The sequence below is a fragment of the Dermacentor albipictus genome, unplaced genomic scaffold, assembly GCF_038994185.2.
Source record: "Dermacentor albipictus isolate Rhodes 1998 colony unplaced genomic scaffold, USDA_Dalb.pri_finalv2 scaffold_14, whole genome shotgun sequence".
Lineage (NCBI taxonomy): Eukaryota > Metazoa > Arthropoda > Arachnida > Ixodida > Ixodidae > Dermacentor > Dermacentor albipictus.
In genome coordinates, this window is record NW_027225568.1 from 3817076 (window position 1) to 3840661 (window position 23586).

Sequence of the window (23586 nt, forward strand, 5' to 3'; positions counted from 1 at the left end):
TACATTTGAAATTAATATTGAGTAGATCTCTGTTGATGCCAGCCTTCTGCAATGCTGAAGATTGTTGCATGATTTGCAGAGAAATTATAGCGGTAGCACTGAACTCGAAAGTTATGCAGGGCTACAGTGTTGCAGAACACACTTACAAATACCCCATTTCATGTGTAACAGCTTGACTAATTTGCTTGCACAACCTATCAAGACGAAATTAAAATTATTTCTGTCTGTTTAGCATTTTTGTCTGATAGACCACAATTGCATGACATCAATATATTAACTCGGAGAACCTAATTTGGCTTATATATTGTGGGAGTTCCTTCGGTCTACCGGGGCGCAGTCGTTGCTGTGCCTAAGGCTCCGGACTTATTCGCCATTGCGAGGAAAACCTCTCCCAAATGCCTGCCCCTCGACCCGCGCGCCGTTTTCCCCGGGCGCCGCGGCCGCGTCCCGCGACGTCATGCTACGCGGCCCTGCGATTGGGTCGTGGGGCGTGACGTAGGGAAGAAGCCCCGACTGGGGACGATCGCGGTGCGCGGGGGAATCGTGCTGCGAGAGGGACGAGCGCCGGTCACGAGAGGCAAGCTGCAAGGTACGTGAGCGACCAGCTATTTGTGTCCCCAACGCCCCGGCCTGGGGACGTTCACGTGCTTTGTTAGCTTGCGTAAGTGTGACTTGCTGAGTGGCTTTGCGTTCCGCCCTTGCGGTAGTCGCAGGCGCTCAGTGCGTCACATTTTGCGTGTCCGAACCGTCGCAGACCATTGTCGGTGACGGGAAGCGCTAGGTAGCGTTTGCGAACGCATTTCGGCCCGCGCGCGTAAACCATTGTTCGACGCGGCGTGTAACCCGTCTTCCTCGCCATCGGGAACCGCGGGCGCCGAGTGTACTCCGTGTGTTTGGGTGCAGTCTGGTACATGTTGGCCATTGGTGATCAATAAACGCCTTAACTGTCCTGGACGCCGTGTGTTCCTGGGAGAGCGCCCATGCGTACGGCCAGAGCCGTCCAGGTCTTTCGGCTCGGTGCTCGAACCTGCGGTGGGTCTATCGCCGTGCGCCGTCGTGCCGCGTCGTGAGGCTCCACTTCTCGGGGGCCACTTGGCGACGCCGTGCGCGGAGACGTACCGTGAGCCCTCAATATTAACGCCTTTCCATGTTGCCACAGCTGCACTCTGGCAGATGTGTTGTTAATATTGAAGGCGTGCTTGCCTACGAGCACGTTAATGTCACTAACAGTGATCACATACGCAGCTAAGTAGATAGCCATGATCCAAGTAGCAAAAAGCTGAGATGAAAAAATCCACTCACTTTGAGGGCAACAGTACGGTGTTAACTTGAGAGACATGGGCACATGGCAGGCAGCAGACCTCTTCTCAGCTTCAGCAGGACAGCAGCAACTAGTGTTTCAGTGAAGGAAAATGACGAACTAGTAATGTTATGTGACATTGCTCCTGCTATGTATTGGCGCAATCGTCTGATTTTCATGCCCATCTACCCTCCGCGTAAGCAATTCAACTGAAGTATCTATAAAATACAGTTTATGATGATTGCATTCGCTTCTCTGGTATGTCCAATTTTTTTCTTTTAACCTAATACAACATTTACAGCTAGCTTACTGACACGAATGCCTTCACTGCTCAGGAATCATTCGAAGCAAAACGTCTTCCTGCACCGCAATCAGTTGCACCAAGGGAAAACACAGCAGAGCTAACATTTCTTTTTGTCACTGCAATAAAAAAGCGCATGCAAGCAAGCACGTAACTATCACACGCAGTGAACCACTGCTATTAGCGCGAACGTTTAGATGATCGAATGCAGTATGCTTTCAAGCCAGTACAAACGTACAAGCTATGTACGCAAGTGAATGCACTTTTATTCTACGTTTTTAACGCAAGTGAGCAAGATGTTATAGGCGTCAGACAGAAAATTTAAATCGCGATCGCACGGATCGCACTACCATGTAGATCGATCTGAATTTATAGGTAATTCTTTTTCTCATTCACGCGTCATTTTTTCCCCACGACACTGTTTATTGCCCTTTTAAAACAATATTTCTGTTCGCCACGTCGGCTTAGCACACATTATTTTAACACCAACCCTATGCAAACCAAACAAGTAAAATTGCAATGGGCTTACCTCATGAGCAAGTTACACGCGTGCAGAGTGCTGAACATCCGTCGAGGGCAGGATAACGCGCATCCAAGCACGTACGTACACCCGAACTAAGTAAAACTTCTTCGATGCCGCAGCGTGCGGAGTGTTGCAGACGATGCGAAACACATTCAGCGCAAGTATCCCCGTGCTATGAGGGCACATGACGAGCACACGAGCGTAACCATCCATCGCTTCTGTTTTTCGCTCACGATACGTCAATCTCTGTTCCTTGGGGCCTTGCTCCACTCTTGAGTACAAATTAAGACATATTTACGGCAACCTAACAATTTTTACAACATAAAACGATAAAAGCCGTTGACTACGCGTACACCGCTTTGTAGACCACTCGTTAGGATGGAAGGATGGATGGCTGTTATGAGCGTCCCCTTTGGAACGGGGCGGTGGGTTGCGCCACCAAGCCCTTGCTATTACGCTGCCCAATGTCCCGCCTAGGTTAAAAAAGAAAAAAAGGAAAGAAAAAAGAACACGATGAACTTCCACAACCAAATTTCCTGACCCGCTATTGCGAACTTTGCTTTTGTATGTCTCCGTTGCTTGTCGTTTCCCTACTTTTTTTTTTCTACCAATCTTCCAATCGCCTCTTATTATTCTCTATTGCGGACATGTTTAGTTTTTCCCTTCTCTCGTTGGACCCAAGGGTTTAAAGGAGGCCAGTAGTGCCCAAATCGACCGCTGGACAGATGTCTTCACATTCTAATGAAACATGCTCCATCGTTTCCCTAGCTTTACCGCAGCAAGCACAAGCTTCTTCTTCCTTTCTATATCTCGCTTTATAGGTGCGTGTTCTAAGGCATCCTGATCTCGCTTCAAAAAGTAATGAGCTTCCCTTTGAGTTATCATAAATTGTTTCTTTCCTGATTTCGTTTTTTCCTCTTATGTAGTTACTCATGGCAGGTTTCTTTTCCATTGCCGCCACCCATGAGATTATTTCATCCTCTCTGACTTTCCACTTGACGTTCTTTATTAATCTGCTGTGTTGCTCCCTCTACAGGGCGCATACTTGCTGGTAAGCTTCCTAGTTCTTTTCCTCCACTGTGAATCAATGTTTTTGCAGTACAGATACCTCAACACTCTCCCATCTCATTTACTTTCTTCCACATTCCTCAGTCACTCTTCATAATAAATTTTACTGTGAGCCTCCCTCAGTTCAAAACCAGTCCAGCCAATGTCATCCTGCACAGCTTCATTTGTAGTCTTCCCGTGAGCGCCCAATGAGAGGCGTCCCACTGACTTTTGGTTCCCATCGAGTCCTGATTGTACCCCTGATTTCAAGCAAACAATCGCATTTCCAAAAGTAAGTCCTGGAACCATTACCCCTTTCCACATACCCCGGAGCACTTCGTAGCTATTGTGTCCCCATAGTGTTCTGTGCTTCATTATGGCTCCATTTCTCTTCCCCTTTACGGTTATTGTTTTTTTCAAGGAAGGATGGATGATATGAGCGCCCGCTTTGGAGCGGGGTGGTGGGTTGCGCCACCAAGCTCTTATTATGATATTACCTAATGTCCACAGGAACGTTGGTCCACGGTGTGAGAACAGCTGCTCCGACGACGCGGGGGCCATAGAGTTACACGGAATGCACTAGAAATGTCGTATATGAGATAGTTAAGCTGCAACCAGGTTTACATTGGCCAAACCGGATGGTGTTACAATGAAAGGGCGCGTGAGCACAATTAATTGGGCCGTAAATAACAATGCGGGGGGCCATCTGGCTCAACATTGTAAACGTCACAAATACCGTCCGTATCTTCGTGACACCAGATTTTTGGCAAGTTCTAGAGATAGACTATAGAACGAGAGATATTAGAAGCTGTATACATTGCAAAGGCTGAGGGCACGTGCATTAGCTGCCCGTCAGTGGCACTGACCGAAAACGATATTGCTTTTCTGATGCGATAGCTGACACAGACATAGATCATGAGATTACCGAAATTATACCGAAAAAGAAGAACGGGGGAAGTACTTTTATTGTAAACGTATACAGTCCTCCAAAGCAGAAGAAGGGCAAATTCACGCACCTTTTCCACGGTGTGAGCAGGTTGGCTAAAAACAACACGCTCGTAATCGTTGGAGACTTCAACGCCAAGGATCCTAGCTGGGGATACAAGACCACCGATAAAAAGGGTACGACAGTCAAGGAGGCGGCTGACAACATAAACTGCCAACTCTTAACGGACCCAGAGGTCCCCACCAGGATGGGAAACAGCGTCCAGGAGGACACCAGCCCTGACCTCACCTCCGTAAGAAGAGCGAGACAGGCGGTCTGGGAAAATATGCTGGAAAGCCTGGGTAGTGATCATTACATCATCAAGACGCAAATTGGAATGACTCACGTAAAGCGTCGGATAGGTACAGCAAAAATAACGAATTGGGATGCCTTTAGACAAGCCTGTGATGGACATCCGCTGGGCGCGATACTGTCAATCGAGGAATGGGGGAATATGCTGAAGGAAAGGCAAAGCGAGTACACCAAGGAGATCGACCGCACAGAGCAAATACCGGAGGTTGACTCTAGACTGCTTCGGCTATGGGAGGCAAGACAGAGCCTGACCAAAAGGTGGAAGAGACAGAAGTTTAATAGGAAGCTAAAGCTGAAGATTGCGGAAATTACGCAAAAGACAGAAGAGTATGCGGAACAATTGGCGAGAGCAAATTGGCAGCAATTTAGCAATTCCTTAAGCGGAACCCTGAGTACCGCTCGAAAGTGGAGCATACTCAAAGCACTCCTGGACCCGACTAAAACCAAGTCGGAGAACAACAAGGCCGTACAGAGGCTGGTTCACCAGTTTCAGGGCTCAGAGTATGAGCTCATGGAAAGAGTAAGGCACAAGTGCTTCGGGGACGGTGACCCAGCAGCCTACACGGAGTGCTACAAGGGGAAAGAAAATTCTGATCTGGACAGGCCTATAACCAAAAAGGAAGTATACGCAGCAATAAGAAATAGCACTAGGAATACGGCTGCAGGCGCAGACAAGATAAAAAACGCGCTGATTCGCAACCTGAGTGATGAGCTGGTAGTCGAACTTACTATCTCAACAAGCACTGGGCGGAGGAGACAGTACCCGAGGAGTGGAAGCATTCGGAGGTAGTGATGATTCCAAAACCTGGCAAAAAACTGCAAGTAGAAAATCTTAGACCAATCTCTCTCACGTCATGCTTAGGCAAGCTGTACGAGCGGGTGGTTACAATGAGGCTACAATATTATATGGAGGACAACGAGCTGTACCCCCCCAGCATGTTTGGATTCCGCGCTAAATTATCGACACAAGACGTGCTCCTCCAGCTCAAGGAGGAGGTGCTCAGCAACGTCCCACGAAACAGCGAACATGTCATCATTGCACTGGACATTAAAGGAGCCTTCGACAATGTCAGTCACGAAGCCATTCTCACAGGAATGGATAGCCTGAACTGTGGCAGAAGGATTCATGGCTACGTCAAGGCCTTCCTCTCTAACCGGACAGCAACAATCGGCCTGGGAGCAGTCAGATCAGAGAAGTTTCGCACCCCAAACAAAGGAACTCCTCAAGGGTCGGTCATCTCCCCCATCCTCTTAAACGTCGCAATGATCGGGCTAGCAAGACAACTCGAACAACTTGAAGGCATACGGCACGCCATTTACGCTGACGACATCACGGTATGGGTGAACCGGGGATCGCTCAGCGAAAAAGAAGAGTGCCTGCAAAAAGCGGCCACCTGCGTAGAAACCTACGTTAGGGCCAGGGGCCTCACCTGCTCGACGGAGAAGTCCGAGCTCGTAAGGGTGTGGCGAGGCAAACAAAATCGAACGGTCCCTAAAAGCGATGAGCTCAGCCTCAACGTATACCTCGCGGGACAACGCATTCCGGAGAAGACCACCATTCGGATCCTGGGGATGTGGCTTCAATCCAATCAACGGTGCAATCATACTCTGACACTGCTGAAGACTGCCACCGTGCAGGTAGCCCGTATGATCAACAGAGTATCTAGCAAGAGACACGGTATGAAGGAGAGCGACACACTTAGGCTAGTCACGAGCCTCGTGGTTAGCAGAGTGGTGTATAGCCTTCCCTACCACAAATGCATAAAGCAAGAAGAAGAACAAGCGGACGCCATACTGCCAAAGGCGTACAAAACTGCGCTTCACCTGCCGCAGCGCACATCAACCGAGAAACTGCTGGCCCTGGGACTGCACAATACCTTCAGTGAACTAAGAGAAGCACTACTATGCTCTCAGGCACGTAGGTTGATGCAGACACCCACGGGAAGGGTGCTCCTGCGAAGATATGGCGGCGGCAACATGATCCAAGAGATCGAACGTACCGAGGCCATTCCGGACAAGTATCGCAGTACACTGCGCGTCGCACCAATACCCAAGAATATGGACCGGAACCTGCACAAGGCGCGTAGAGAGGCAAGAGCGGAGTACGTGCAGAGAACCTTGGCGAACAAGGACAACACATGGTATACGGACGCGGCAACGTTTGTCAAAGACGGAAGACACAACAGCAGAGCAGTGGCGTCTGTGGTTAATTCGGACCTCAAGGAGATCACCAGCGCATCACTACAGGACTGCACGGTAGTCGAGGCCGAAGAGGCAGCTGTGGCTCTGGCAGCACTGGAGGGCTATCGATCTGGCAGGTCCCTAACAATAATAACAGACTCTCAAGCAGCATGCCGTAATTATACAAACGGCAGAATTGGGCGCAAAGCACGCCATATACTCTGGTCATGCGACCCGGGAAACAAAGTTCACCATACTCTGGGTACCAGGGCACACTGGCATAACAGGGAACCAAGAGGCGGATAGGATAGCTCGAGGGCATACCAACCAGGCGTCCGACACATCCAGCCTTGAGGAACCCGAGTCAGTACCCATGGGCTACTCAGATATACTAAATTATTATAAAGGGGTGAGACTGAAGTACCCACCCCCGGATAAGGATCTAAGCAGAGAGGATGCTGTTGCATGGCGACAACTGCAGACGGGTACTTTCCCGAATCTAAACCTTCTGAATAAAATTTTCCCTACACAATATGAGGCTAAGTGCCCATGGTGCGGAGAGAAACCAGATCTATACCACATATCATGGGCCTGTCAAAATATTGAGTCCCCAACTATCTATAAAATTAAAAACCCGAGTGCGGAACAGTGGGAGAGTATGCTTTCCAGCGTAAGCTTGAACGGCCAAAAGCGCCTAGTAGAGCGAGCTCGCGGGTTGGCCATACTCAGTGGAGCCTTGGACTAGGGCACAAACCCTGTGATTGCAGACAGAAGAATCCATCAGAAGATGGAAGACGCCGTCTGAAGCCGCGAAGATCTCTTTTCTAGAGCCCAATAAATGTTTTCCGATCCGATGTGATGCGATAGAGAGGTCGTGAAGTCACGGTGGTGCTATTCTTGTTTCTACCTATATATCATCGTGTTTCTTCAAATGAAAATTTAGTTGGAAGTTAGCGCCTGTCCATTGTACATGTTCTTCTTTTAGTCCGCGTCTGTGTAGCGCTCTTCTCTTTTCTTCAAGATCTCAAGAAAGTTCTTTAGATTGCACCTGCAGTTCCTCCGTATAACGAAAATGTTTTTACGGTGTAATGAAGAGGCCGCTATCCCAAAATTGGAGCTAGATAAATGAGTGCTACACAACGAAAAATATTCTGAAAAAAGGAAAAGTGAACACGTTTTACACTGGAAAAAGGAAAAAAAAGAAACTTACTAAGAAGATAACGGGAACATCCCACGTAATATAGATCCAGCACATAGCCTGTGACAAGCATGATAGCCTGCAGTCTTACTGCGATTGTAGAGTCAATTCACTACTAGTAGTGCGTGGCAAAACAAAAGAAGCAAAACAAACAAATTAAATATAACGTTTATAGGATGTGGGTTAGTTGTAGAAAATTCGCCGTCTTTATTCGCGGTGCGCTAAACTTGATAAACTACTTCAAGCCGCTCGCCAAGTTTCCCACCAATTGCGAGCTCGGAGTATGAGCGTTTTTGGCAGGCTGTTGACATCTTGTACTAAGATAGACAGCGAACTAGTTAATTATACGTAAGTTTCAGTGTACATTCCGACACCAATTTTCTGCATGTATGGTTAATGGCCTGGTCGTTTGGAGAGGAAGGGTTACTGGCGCGGACGTATGGAGTATTGAAGCGAAAGGGTGTAATGGCTCACTGAGTGAAAAAGCCGGCGTATGTCCCCTGGATAGGAAAAAGAACGGTACCAGAAATTCCCATTATCTGCGACGCCACGTCATGAGCACGCCTCTACTGAGCAGAGCGGGTGAAAGGGTACACTTACTGCCGATAGCAGGCCAGGCGTTGCGTCAGGGGAGAGGGCATCGCCGCGACGCCTCGTCACCCTCGCTCGCTCTCGGAAGCCTGTGTTATCCGTGCGTTCCTTTTCCGCGCACGCTCTCGCCTGCGTTCCAACTGCACCCAGGTAAGGCCGAATCAAAATGCGCCAAGCGAATGCCCCCTACATAAGCAGGTCTGTGCACTCTGCTTTATGACGGCAAACTACTTGAACAGAAATTCCTATTGCCAAGCCCGGCGGGACGAAATCGGGGACGTCAAAATCCCCGCGGATTACTCGGGAGCGTCCCCAATAGATTCAGTGGCAGTCGGGCAAGGTAGCATGATGTCAGGGAACGCAATTAATCGGCCTTGTGCTATCGATCTAGAAGGCGGCGGTCAAGCGTCTCAACGCACTCGCTTGCCCGCGAGGAGATAATAGCTGTAAGAACCGCTCAGCGGCGTTCTATTCGACATAGATGCTTTCGCATTCGCAGTTTACAAGAAGTGCTTAGGTGTCCTCGGATATCTTAATTAAATTATTGGGTTTTGCGTGCTAAAACCTTGATACCATTATGAGGCACGCCATAGTGGGGGGCTCCAGATAAATGTTGTCCACGTAAGGTTCTTTAACGTGCACCCAGTGCGGTAACACGGGCGTTCTTGCATTTCGTCCCGATCTAAATGGGGCCGCCGTGGCCGGGATTTGATCCCGCGACCACGGACTTAGCAGCGCAACGCCAAAGTACGCCACGGTGGCGGGTCACGTATAATCTTTGGGCAGTCTGCATAAAGCGTATCAGCAACATGCGGCCAAAGACTGCAACACGGCATAATCCAAGCCTTGTAGCCGCTGCCATCGTTTCTTCAATCGGTGGGAGGGATCAGCTATATACACTCCGAGGCCCTTCTGGCGACGGAAGAACTAGTATCATGTCCACATCCTTGGTCCATTCACCCGTCAGCGATCGGCTTGCACCTAGGCACGACCGTACCAGCGAATGTTGACGCCATGAGCAGGCCGTCCTGCCATACAATTCCCGTGGGAAAGCTGCACGAGCCTTGTGCTTACAAGACTCTCCGAGGTGCTCACAGGCAAGGCGATCAGTGGGCTACCAGCGAGAGAGGCAGTCGACAAGCAGCCATCCACTCTGACAAAGGCAACGTGTACATTTCCGTTGCATTGGAAGACTCGGGCGCCGTGAAGCAATGACACCAGAGAGGTGCGCGAGACGACAGCGAGCGACGCTGCCGATGCAGTGCATTCGAGAACGCTGCCGCTGTACCTCCTCTCCGATCGAAAACAAGGCATCCGGAGAGGAATCGGGTGACGGGCGCTTTCCCACTCAGCACCGAGAGGTCCTGTGGCTTTTCCCGAATAACTTTTAGAGCGCGGCCGTACCTGCGACGAGCGTCGGCGTCGGCCTGGTCCCTCGGCGGCCTCGTCGAGCGAATGAGCACAGCGAAGGATGAAAGAGCGAACGCTGAGCGCGGATGAAAGACGGCGATAGCGAAGAGAGTGCGAGGAGGAAAACGGAGGAGGCGGAAAGCGGTGGAGATTGGTATGGTGGACGCGTGAGAAGCACGGAAGAAAGAAAGCGCGGGAGAGGGCCCGGCCAGCACGGACGTGTTGGAGAAATGGGGCGGAAGTCAGGTGTTGTTTTTCGTAAAGAAGCACTGGGACTGGACAAGACGTTCATTGAGGGATCGCCGGCCGTTTATGCAGAGGTGCAAGTGAGAGCGGGCGCGCGAGAGAGAATTTGTTTCCTAGCGCGTGTATAGGCGTTTGTCCCTAGGCGTGCCGGCATTGCGTAGTGGGGTCGAGTTTGTTTACGCTCGGATGCTGGCTGCCGGCACTGTAACATAGGTGAAGCATACGGCACTGACGACCGATTTGGCGACCTCTATGTCGGAAAGAATGTCTCGCACCTGCGGCGCTCGTGCTAAGTCAGTCTTGGCGGATCATAGCTTTCTCGCACCTTACGGCAATGTACCTTGTAGATAACATCACAGATATATCTGTGGGAGCAGTAGCGACCTTAATAGAGCCCGGGCCACATATATTGAAAAAAGTCGCGAGGCACGGTAGTGCTGAACTTAGCGTCACAAGTTGGTGGCTGGACGTAATTATATTTATTCAATCATAAGTTTTACTAATTGTAACAACGTGTCATTATTTCGCATTATTGGTGGCGCCTCCAGGACACCAAAGCGACAACGGCCACACCAAATCTAGAACCCGAACTGGTCCGCGGGTTGGAGCTCGCAGAGGCCTGCGCGTGCCAGGGGTGTAGATCGGCTATCCACTATCGCGGACAGCCAATTTTTTTATCCGAACAACCCCTGGCACGCATCAGCCTCCGCGGCCCCAACCCACGGGCCGCCCTGCTTCCAGCTTTGATCCCCCCGCTACCCTTTAGGTGCCCTGTAGATCCTTCACCACCTACTTTATTATAACCTCAGGTGCTCACCTGAGGCCTCCGTTTGCCGGTTACATGTGCCCTCCTGAAGCAGTGCTTGTAAAAAATCCAATCAATCATCGCGACGAAAAAGACGACCCGCGACTTATACAACACCAGTCAGAACACTGCCCCTTCAGACACAGCGATCACCAAATGGCACAGTTGGTTATACTAACTCTATGCCAAATGGGGCGTCCGCACCCACTGCCTCAGCGCGCGGGAAGCCCGCGACTGAGCGTACACAATCCCGACCGCACTCCTCAATGCTGGCATGTCTGGGGACAAACGAATACAACGCGCGCTAAGAAACCTCCTCTGTAGTGCCTAGGCAGAGTCATGTATTCCAGGAGCAAAAGCCTCCAGATTTTCCCTCTCGCGCCTGCTCTTATTCGCGCCTGCGCACGAACGGCTGGCGATCCCTCAAATGAACGTCTCCTCTGGGACTGGTACCTCAAATGTCAACGTTGGCATAGCAACAGCGCTCCTGAAGCTTTCGCTGCTGCTTTCGGCCTCTGAAAAGTGAGATATGAGTTTTCGGCTCGTGTCTTTCTCGCAGCATATTCTGTTCGCGGGGCAAGCTGAATGGTGCGTGGTGTGCAAGCTTGAAAGTTGTGTTTACGGTCTGTCAACATGTCAGTCAGCAACAGAGATACTCAAGTAATCACGGTGCAGGTCTTCGTCGTATTCTTCGACATGCCACGGAAAAGTACAGGAGCGTGGCTGCTCCACTAAAACTGTTACAAAAGTTTCGTAGGCTTTGTTTTGACGCGCGTCGGCCGCACTCACTTCCGGCGGCTCGTAGCAATGCAAGTTCAAAGCTTGCGCCTGTCTGCTGATTGGAGGCGCAAAGGGAGATGGCACACCAACATGGCTGCCTTTCCCGCTTCAAAAACGTGACGTGCGGGCCTCTCCTATTTTGTTTCTTCCCTCCATGGACAGAAGAAAAGTGCAGTGCCGCGCAAGGCGGGCTATGAGGCGATGATGACTACTAGATGGCGCCAGAGTAGGGCGCGTCGTCTGCTCAACGATGACGCCACCGATACCACATTCGGAAACAAAGCACCGCATGAGCACAGGTCTGCGGCGGCTACTGTGAATCGTGCCCACACGTCACCCACACGATGCCTCTCGCGATCTGCCGAATAGCGAGGCAGTCGCGCCACGCTTCGTTCAGTTTGCAACGTGTCGCGCGAGACAGACTGACCACGCCAGCCAACATATCGCGGTATGAAAACACGTATACAGCTGCGCTAAAATTTCGCATTAGGGAGTGTCGTAATGACCTGTAATTTTTTTTGCTGCTTGCACACAAGCTCCTACGTGCGCGGTGTTATTTCGCTTGCACAGCCCGAGAACGAACTATTCCGTAATAAAGCCCGCCGTTTCCAAATCTGGGCAGCAACCCGAGGAGATAAAAAGTACATTGTGGAGCTACGAGTATCACGGAACGCCGGGAACCTCTAGATGGCGCCGAGTGTTCTTAGGGAAGCACGAAAGAGGAGCCCCGCTGCAGTACACGCCACACATATAAGTCGTTTCGACGGTGGCAATACGTTTTATCGCTACATAGATTGAATCCTAACGTATTGCCGCCGACAGTCAAGTGAGGTGGGTTCTGCCAGAATTTCTTGTGTGAGCCTTTCAATGATTACTGTATTGCGATTGATATTTCTATGCAGTGCATATACACTAATGAAAAAGTACTACTCGAACTACACTATCGCTTGAATTAGACTGTGGAATTATGGGCAGGCTGTGGAACAGGTGGCGTTTATAACACAACTATCATTTTGTTTGGACGGTCAGAACTTTAGATATGTTGTAGATGCATTAGAAGTTAACGCTTATCGAGACCCTTGAAAAATGCAATCACGATAAATGTTCAATAGAACGCCACTCCAATACTCCGCATCTTTGCAGGACGCATTTCTCGAAAGGGATGCAAGCCTAGGCTCGAGATTGCAAGCGAATGGCTATGATTTGCGCACTAAATGGCTTCAATTTTGCATTAGATGTTCCAAAATTCTTGTCGCAGGCTTGATGCGTGCAATTGTTCGAGCATACAATGAAAACACTACGAAAACAGCACCTGGAGCTGTTTTCGGTTTTCTTGTTTGGCGCCCATGAAACTTTCACACTTGTCCCTGCCAAGAGAAGCCCTCAGGATGCACTGCAAAACTTAAAGGGAATTACGTCTAATGCAAACAGACTGCTATCTATCAGATCGCACGGTGTTAATTGTGGGTGAAAGTTACGGTGCTCAAACAAGGTGGTGCCTCAACGAAGGTCTGAAAGAGCACAACTATAAACTTTAAGAAAAAACGATGGTCATATTGCCATTCACTGCAGGAATGGCCTTGGGAAGCTTAATTTATTCGCATGCTCAATAGTAGGCCGGAGTGAGGACGAGCGCACTGGGGAAATCGTCGAAGCCATAGCGATAATACACTTAGGTGACGACTGTGCAAGCGTGCCTTCCTTCTCGCTTTCCAACAAAGAAGCTGCTTATCTGAAGAATAGTGCGCAATGAAAGTGCGCATACCAACAGGTCTTGTACGAGGGACGTTCCGAAAGTAAGCTAGTTTCGTAATTTTTTAAAAAAGAAGATGGTACGCCGGGTGAAACAAACAATCGCCACAAGAATCCACACCCGTTGCTGGTTAAACGAAGGGAGGAGCGTCAGCGGAGTAATGACGCATGCGCAGAACGCCCAAGAAGAGAGAGCATAGCAGCGGACCGACGTGCTCGAGGTTATTCGAGAACAAATCACGACGGAAGACAGACGTGCGCTGACAACGTGGTCGCCAATGGAAGTGCGTGCTGTCATCCGGTATGAATGGGCACCTGTTCCCAGCAATGAAAGCCGCACTCTCGTGACGTCACATCCAAAACAATGCTGAGGTGGAGCAGGCTGTGCGACAATTCCTTTCGTCGCAGGACTTTACCAGAGTGGTTTCTTCAAACCAATTGCACGCTGCAACACCTGTCTCAATGTCGTTGGTGACTATTTGGAAAAATAGTGACAGGGCAATAGTTTATGGTGCCATGGTGTATATTTTTTTTAGCAATAAAGTTTTCGTGTGAGTATAAATGACGAAGTTTACTTTCAGAACGTCCCTCGCATATTAGCGCATGTACTTTTTCGAAATAAATGAGTTGTAAGTAGCACGTCGTGCGTCCCGTACCCCTTTTCTTCGTTCCCATCTTCTAGCGAGAAAACCATTTCGAAATGCATAACCGACTCGCCCAAATCACCAGTTTGACTGTTGTTTTTCGAGCAATCACACTACAAATTCGGTTGCTTGTAAAACACACACACACACACAGACACACACACACACACGCACACACGCACACACGCACGCACGCACACACACACACGCGCACACACACACACACGCGCACACACACACACGCACGCACACATGCGCACGCACACACGCGCACACGCGCAAGCGCGCGCGCACACAAACACACACACACACACACACACACACACACGCGCACACGCACACATGCACACGCACACACACACACACACGCACACACTTTAAAACGTTGCCCGAATGTGACTCACGCGTTGTAACTATTCCATGCAGATTATAACGCTTCATAGTACTCCATTGCTATTTATTTCTTCCTTTTTGTGTTCGTTTTTAGAGATGTATCATCGTGTTACCGAACCAAATCACCCCAGATCTCGTTACTTTTGCTTGGAAAATTTCCCGCCAAGGCTGTACTTCACCCATTTACATGTGGCCTACGTGCGTCACTGGCATACCGGTCATAGTTTCCCCCATGCACCAAATTTGATATCGGTAGCATATAGTTCTACCAGGCCAACGGGCTCACTTGTATGCTGTAACCGAACGACAAACTTTAAACTTTGCCTAAAAAATTGCCCGGACCTTCCCGATATATCCACGGAATTGAAAAAAAAGGTGATTTGTTTATTTATCGAGGTCACCCCATGCATCTTGCACAACGCATGAAATTAGGGAAAAAACAATAGTCCAGTAATTATTTGCTGAGCTAACTATGAACGTCACCTCTTCGCCACACCAATACACATAACGCGCCTCCAATTTTCACAAAGGTAAACAGGTTGTGACGTAGAGTCATTTTGGGAGATTGGGAAACACTGCGGACACTTAAGACCTAATATGATCCTTTATTTTTACTACATGTAAGTTTGGTGTGACGTAGATTCTCTTGATGAACTGGGCAACATAGGTGATAATGACCACATAGCTTCGAGCACTTGCTGAAGTACTGAAGGAGTGTAATTCACTGACGATTACTGAAACGTTTCCCTTGCATCACGCATATCATGCTCCCTATATATTTAGAATGTCAAATTGTGGCAGGTTAAATTCTGCAAGGAGATTGCGCAAGCTTCACACGCGGTTCTAAAAATACACTTATGAAGCTCTCCGTATACACGTCACCCATAAATTGGCACCAACTCAGCGCAGATATAGAATCGCTACCACCTTTACTTTTATGCGAAGCATATTACGGGAGCTCAACCCAGCTCCTCAGGCGCGGCGGTGTCGCCTTGAAACCACGTGACACCGTGACGTCACGACAGAGGAGAAGTGGCTTTGGCTCAACTCTTGCAAGATGGGCTGAGTGGGAATCGAACCAGGGTCTCCGGAGTGTGAGACGGAGACGCTACCACTGAGCCACGAGTACGATGCTTCAAAGCGGTACAAAAGCGCCTCTAGTGAATGCGGTGTTGCCTTAGAAACGAGCTGTTTCTAACGCTCAGGCGTGCGTCGCTTGCTCAGGCACACATTTCGTTGCCGCGCCGAACGCCGAGTTGCTCGACGCTCACCGCGTCCAATGCGGGGCGTCCAAGGCGAAGCAGAGTAACGCATGAGTTGTTTCTTCGTCTAGCCGAACCAAATATAGCCAAGCAACAGCAGTTCACCAAGCTAAACAGTGGTTCAACAACTAAAATAAAGGCTAGTATGCTTCGCATCCTGGGCTTAACCTTACCTAAGCCACAGCCATTTTTTACAGGGCGGCGGGAAAACTTCTAGAGCGTTGCAGTGACGCCTGTATACAGCCAAAAAGCGAAGTGAAACCCATGACTTTTCTAGTGTACTATTTTTCCTACTTTTTTTACTTACGTTGAATTTTGTCCCCGGTAGTTTCACTGATTTCTAACCCGAATTTTTCCGGAGACTTCCGTAACTCAACTTGTAAGTAATCTTATGCTCTAATATCATATCTATAATAAAACCAATGAATTTTGTACTGCACTATTCTTTTCATCTTTTTGTTGATTTATTTGGAATTTCCTTCCCGGTTGTCTCAGGAGGTGAACCGGAAATGCTGCGTAGTAAACAAGAGTGTCACTCGATGCTGGTGCCATTAAAAAAAACAATGTAACGAAACATTGTGGTAACGCTATCACTTCGAGGAAATAGGTAAACATAGAAGCATCTGCAATGTTAATTTTGGAACTGAGAACAAGATCACTCTGAAACAAAATTACGCCCTTTGGGTTGCACCTCACCACACAACGATAAACGTCATTTGTCTTGTCATTTCCTTTACCGCTGGGAGCCCGGTACTTGATAGTTACGAACGGCAAGCGCTTTATCAGGATGACAGCTTTCCCGACAGGAACGTCGCGGGCGCGGCGTTTTCAAGAAGGAAACGTGAGCGAGGCAGATGATTATTGTGTGGCAGATATACACCCCAAAGGGTGTATATCTTTGTCTAAGGGTGATAAAAGAGTGCTAGTATTTCAGCAGTGTTCGAATGAGCAAATTTTGCTTGCGAAAACGCAGGTCCCAGAACACCGAAGCACTTGTGCTGTTCCGTCCAAACTGATGTTTCGCAAATCAAGCGTTGGCCGGCAAACTAGTAGAAGCGGGTGCCGCTCCGGTTGTGTGCGCTGGCGAGGCCGATATAAGTGGACCGGTCGCAGAAGACGCACGGCTTGTCGGCGACCGTGACGCCGCGCGTGTTGAGCCCCAGGCCGCGCTCGTTGACCAGCCAGGTCAGCGGCACCTGAGCTCCGGTCACGGTAGTGTAGTGCAGGTGAAGGGCTTCGAGGCAAGGCATGTTTGACGTGAGCTCATAGAGGAACTCCCCGATCACGGGAGCACTGGTGCGCTGCTCGGAGTACAGCGACAAGATGCGAAGGTGCTTGGCGAGCACAATTTCGCGGCGGAATTCCTCACACTGAAAGTCTAATCTGTTATGCTCGTAGGCGAAGGAGTGAAGGTTTGGACTGGCGCACAGCAGGGCTCCGATGCCTCGGTAGCTCTTCTCGTCGCTCCAGGAGAGGGTGTAAATGCGAAGTTCGACGAGCCGGCACGCTCTGAGGAAGTCCAGCGAGGACATATGCTGGATGTCGCAGAGGCTGAGGCGCTTCAACTGGCTGCGCTGTTGAAGCGCGGCCATGCTGCGTTCACTTATGTGTAGAGGCAGCCCGCACGCTCTGCAGAAACCGCTGGCGCCATCTCGGGACACGCGGACGTCAAGCTCTTCGAGGCGGGCGCAACCGGCGGCGAGTTGGTCCACGGAACCCTCGTAGTTGATGCCGCACGGCGCAATGGCCAGGGCCTGGAGCATGGGCAGGTTGGGCGCCAAGATTGCGCAGCACTTGAAATCGGTCGAAAAATGGAAGGTGGTCAGGTTAAGTTCGGTGACAGCACGACAGGAAACGAACAGGCTGCACAGTGGGTTGACGAAGTTGGCGCCCACGACGGGCAGCCGGCAATGGCGGCCCCACGGCACCAGGGTCAATGTCAGCGAGCGCAGCACCGACCAACAAGGCTGTCGCGACGCGATGAGGAGCTGCTCTGCGCTGCTGTCGTTTGGGTCTTTGATGGCGAGAACAAGCTGTCTGAAACCCCAGATGGCCGCCGGCTGCTGCACAACGTCAGACAAGAACTTGCAGTTTATCACTAGGTTGGGCTGTGTGTAAAATGCCGTGTTGCCGAGAAGAGACACCGCGATCTTCAAGTCAAGGTAAGGTTCGTTCCTGCCGAAGTATCGCATGTACGGCCAACCGATCTGGCGGCTCATGGTTTCCTCTTGCGAGTAGGTGAACGTGCGAAAGTATCCGGCAAGGTCTAGAACTAAGAAAGCACATAGGTCAATGGCCCCGTATTGGTCACAGCTTGTGATGTGAATATGCACGTCCTGCAGTGCTGAGCTACAGCGGTGCAGAATATAATAGAGAATCTCTCCATCCGTGTGTACGTTCGAGACTTCCACGTACATGTAGCGCACGCTCTGGGCAAATGCCTCGCTCGCCTGCCCGATGGTATCTCGAATTTTCTTAAGTACGTCATCAGAGTACACGTTCGGTCCGCACAGCGACCATTTGATCCGCCGCAGTGAGCTCTCCGGTGTGGTAAGCAGCCTGAGTATGTCTACAGGGTTTACTCGGCAACCGACGCAGGACAGGTATAAGTCAAGTTGGTGCACTTGAAGGCGTACTCCATTATGTAGTGAGGGGGAATCATGAAGCAGTTGTCGAGTAGCAGCTGTTTGACGAATGGCACTCGCGTGGGAGTGAAGAAGGCCTGCATGGTTTCGATTCCCACGTTTGGGCTACAGCGCACTTTGTGGGAAACAACGCTGTCGTGCACGATGTGTTTGAACCGCCGGCTGCTCACTGCCATCGCCAAGAGGGATCGGGCATCGACGTGGACGAGTATCTGGAGCCAGACTTCGTCTGGAAGTCTTGAGTAGTCATGCTTCACGGGATCCCAAGCCATGGCAGCTACGAAAACGAAGAGGACCCAGCAGCGTCTGACAGCTCGAGTGGAATGATGCCACGCCGTTGGACGACGATTAAGGGGGCGATGTAATCACGCATGTGGTAGGGGGCGTGCGAATGTCGGCGATAAATGCATGCAGATTAGCGGGAGTGAAAGTTCGTGTTCTACTTGCCCAGAAACTGGAAAGCTATACCGTCTTCAAAAACAGGGCATCATTAGATGATGCCTTTTCGCGTTACTTGCGCACTATCTCGCGCGCAACGCACCCATGAAACAGCACCCTCCCGAAGCACGAGGGCCCATTCGCATACTGCCCAAGGTCGATCCAAATAGGTCGCGTAGGTTCAGGCGAAAAGCGGTACAGAACAAATTGACACCGACATCAGGAAGGGTGGTTATGGCACATGGAGGAAGGAAAAATATGTGAGGGAGCATTGAGGCGAAAAAAGAAAGACACAAAACTCATCTGCGCATGCTCAGGAAAGGTAACACCACGTGTCAATCGGGTACACGTGCCGGCCTACGTGAGAGATAACTGTTAAGGCACTTAATCTCTTCCTTATGTAAAGTAATCGAAGGCTGACTCACGCAAGCACTTTCACCATTAAAGATATGCCATGCCTCTACCATAAGACGCGTATCTTCATTCTTATGCCTGTGCAAAATCGCGCATTCATCTAACTCTGGCGTGTAGTTACAATCTCGGCAATGTAGCGGAAGATTAGAAGGCGATCCACCGGTTAACGACCTTTTATGCTCAATTAGCCTCTGATTGATACACCGTCCCGTTTGCCCTACGTAGAACTGGCCACAGCTAAAGGGAATTTTATAAACTACACCCATACGACAGTCAGTAAAACAGTTGTTCCTATTGTGCTTCACTGGACAAATATCTGTTTGTTTTTTGCCTTTTACCCGCTCCTTTTTATTCTGTACAGGAGCGCATATTTTACCTAGCCCATTGGGAGCAGTGAAAGCAACATTAACATCATATCTACTAGCAACTTTTTTAAGCCTGTGCGACAGTGAATGAATATACGGAATAGCCACTATTCTTTTTTTGCTTTTACTGCGTTCTGTGATCATGTCTGTCCCTCTCGAAACCGACTTCTTTATGCGCTCAGCCACAGTGGCCACCGCTACACTAGGGTAACCTGCTTCTAATAGGCGCCGGATCTGCGCATTAAAACTGGAGCTCATTTTGTGCATGCAGGATCTGGTGAGGGAAGACTTAAAGCACGACATGTCAATTCCGTTTTTTACTCATTTACAATGCTTGGATTGAAAGTTTAGCAACGGCTTCGAAGATCTTGGGGAGTACTGCAACAAACATGATTTTGCTCGAAGATCAAGGAAATGTCGAGAAACTGAATTACGCGTCACAAACTCACCCACGCTTCCAGCATACTAATTGCGGCTCTTTCTTCTATTGCCTCCAGCCTGCAAGATGCTGCTCATATTTGATCACCCCTTTGGACTCCCATGTCTTTGGACGTACAAGTCAACAGTGAAGGCGTCACCACAGAGCCAGAATCCTCACAAGGTATGTTTCCGAGCATTTCCACTAAAATTGAGATTTGTTCATTGTTGGACAAACTTTTGTTTCATCATTCTTTGCCTACATGTTTGTCATGAATTCATCATTTATTTTTTAAGGTAGAAGGACAACAGAGAAATTATTGGTTTGCAAGCTGCCCCTGCCGAGCCATAAGAAGCTCAACGCTCACCATAATGACAACAGGTCCTCTAGAACTACGTGCCTCACCATGAAATGTTTGCAAGTTTACCAGATTACCAATTTATCAGCAGGCTGTGAGCCCTATCAGGAAAGCAGCAGTCTGCAGTTTTGTATCGTACCGAGCGGTATTGCTAAAATTTGACCTACAAGCTTACTTGATTTTAAGGGCCTTTTATGACAATCGGAGAAGTAACAAGTTGAGTCCCAATTGTTTCTTTTCTCGTCATGTAGCAAGCACCTACTTGGTAATGCACAAACTTTGCCATCTGCTATTTGCAAATCAGATTGACGGGTATTACCACCAAGCGTCACATGCCCCCTTATAGCGTTAATTTGTTACATGAAACTGCAAAGAATTTTAAAGCCTTCAAATTCGCTCAGTGTAATTTATAGGAAATCATGCTTCACGTTCACTGAAACTCTGGGCGTCTCTCTTCACTTTATTATTCAATTTTTATTTAATGTACGCTCAGGGCCATATGGCATTAAAGAGGGCAGTGGTTACAAAGCAGTAGAGTAAAGCAAGCGAAGAAGAGTAGTGAGTTCATATAATACAATGATTCTCCTGAACATCCAATGTTAGGCTATGTTTTGCAAAAAAAGTTTGTTATCGGTGATGGCTACGATACTTGAGAGAAGGTGGTTTCATTCCTGACATGTACGGGGGATGAAAGATTGAAAGAAAGACTTTGTGTAGCAAGAATCAATCCCTGCGTTACTGCGATGATCGATGCAGTTTGAAATGTACTTGAAGTTGCGGTATGACGGAAAATATTATGAACTAGCGAAACATGGCGACTGCGGCGATTAGCTAGGGGAATAAGTGCTGGTTAGTTTCATTAAGGTTACACTCGCGGTACGGTTATAATTAGAAAGAACGAAACGAGCAGAGTTATTTTGTACTAGTTCAAGTGAAGTAATAAGGCTTACGCACCTGGGATTCCGTATTCCAGATCCATAATTATTTATTATTTATTTTTTTATTTTCCAATACTGTTGGCCGTCTTGGCCGTAACAGGGTGGGTACAGCAAGTTTACACATAGCGTCAAAAATGTAAACACTTTACAAACGAACCGTAATATTGAAGTTTTGAGCGTGGTACCCTCTTGTAAAGGTGTAGTTTTAAAATAGACAGTGCTTTGGAAAAGTGGCACTGTAAGTGACCGAGCAGGTGAATAGCATTGCTAATGACATATTCTATATAGGTCCAATTTAAATTATATGTAATGTGTAGACCAGCACATTTATAGGACGTGACGAAATCTAAGGGAACATTGTTAACATGGTAAGTGATAGGATTAGAATTAAATCTGAATATTGCATTTTTCATTAGTTAACTACAAAAGGCTCACGTACAGTTTGCATGAAATCAGTAACTAGGCTAGCCCTGCCCCGTAAGAGATGCCTAGCTAGCGCAGGCAACTTCACACAACTGGCCTACTTCACAGTTCTCAAACATGACAAACCAATAAAATCATTTTTTCTGTCTCCTCATACAGCAGATGACCTACCTGAGGACAGTGTGTTCACAAAACGTTTTTGAAATATACTGGAATTTTGGCACAACATTCAGCCAATCAACAGTGGAGGAGCAAGGGAAGCCTCAGCGTAGGAACATATCTTCGTCACGGCCCTCACAAATATGTTTGATTGTTGAAACGTTGGCTACTGGCTGAGGCTTCCCTTGCTCTCCTCTGTTACTGAACTGAAGTGTTCATCTCCTTGTAACCTTTCTGCGTTGTTTGAACGCTCAAACCAAGATGTTTTTTCAACATGAAACCGTAAATTGCATCTTACAAGGATCCGTGAGCATTAATTAGGCATACATATACGTTTATTTAGTGCCTTTGTTCATAAACAATTTTAGAAGAGGTCTTTGTAAGCACTGCCGTCTCCATAACGTTCCTCGCCTTCCTACAAGTACTCCACTTGTGTCAAAGCCTTTACTGCTGCACCTGTGCACTAAATGTGCAGTAGAAGTATCAATAACAAACAATATGTGATCTATAATTTAGCATAAAGTTTTTTTCCCCTCTATACTTTGTGCCTATCGCCAATGTGTTATGTAAACAATCCGACATTGCAGTTCGCGCTTATCTTACTGACAATACATCTTTGCCAAGCACTTCTTATGGTTCATCGTTTAACCGAGCTGAAGTCCTCGAAGGCAGACACTTTACTTATAGTATGAAACACGTCAAACAGCTGTGTATGCAACACAAGTGTGAGTGTAGCCGAGTACAATATTGTTGTCCTTGCTTTAGCGGCACGCCAAACAGCATGAGAAAACTTCGCTTGAATTCAGTTGTCAATTCCGTTAAATATATACATTGCTATCCGAGCTTCTGTATGTTGTTAACTCAGTGACTGACAGCATTAACTCCACCTGACCTGTATGGAAATTGTGGGCACGTACTGCTTCATTCACGAATGACAATAAACAATGTAAGCTTACTTGTCTGACGTGTTTTTCGCCTATTGAGGCCTGTCGGTCACCTGGCGATATAATAAAGGTATCGGTAGTCATTGTAGAGTGTCGTACACATGAACGCCACTCCGAGAGCGGTAGCAGTACGCCGAAACCTAGCGAGCGAGCAGCGCAACGAACTCCACAAAGCGCTACCGTAGCGGCCACATTGCTTCCTACGTAATGATGATATGAGTTCCTATTTTGCCAGCGCCATCGCTCGGTCGCATAGTTTAGTTCACAACACCACGGCTACTCTTATTTCTATTGCACTGTGGAAGGTACAGTTTCCCTTCTCCAAATTTATATTGCTGTTCTGTGCGCATAGCCCAAGCATACACGAAGGGAACGAGCGCGCGCTGCAGCCGAGCGAACCGAAGTGTGCGGGTTCGTGGCCGCGACGTCACTCGCGAGAGGGCGCCTCTCCAAATTCTCGCCACTAATAGAGTGCTGCACTATCGCTGGCGTGGCGTCGCCATGCCAAGCGTGCACGCGCGCGAACGCTAGGCCGGACTATAAAGTGGCCTTTACAATACACCTCCCTCACACGTTAAGGTGTTTTGCTTGTCAACGAGTGCCTTAATTCTGGTGGCGCGGGTGGTTTCCACGTTTGTTAACGTGTTTAGTCAAATGTAGTGAGTTACGACCACGAGATAACTGTTTTATCAAACTGTTTTCGTGCAGCTGCGCGACGGGCTTGGCGTCCGACGATGAGCCCACAGCTCGCACC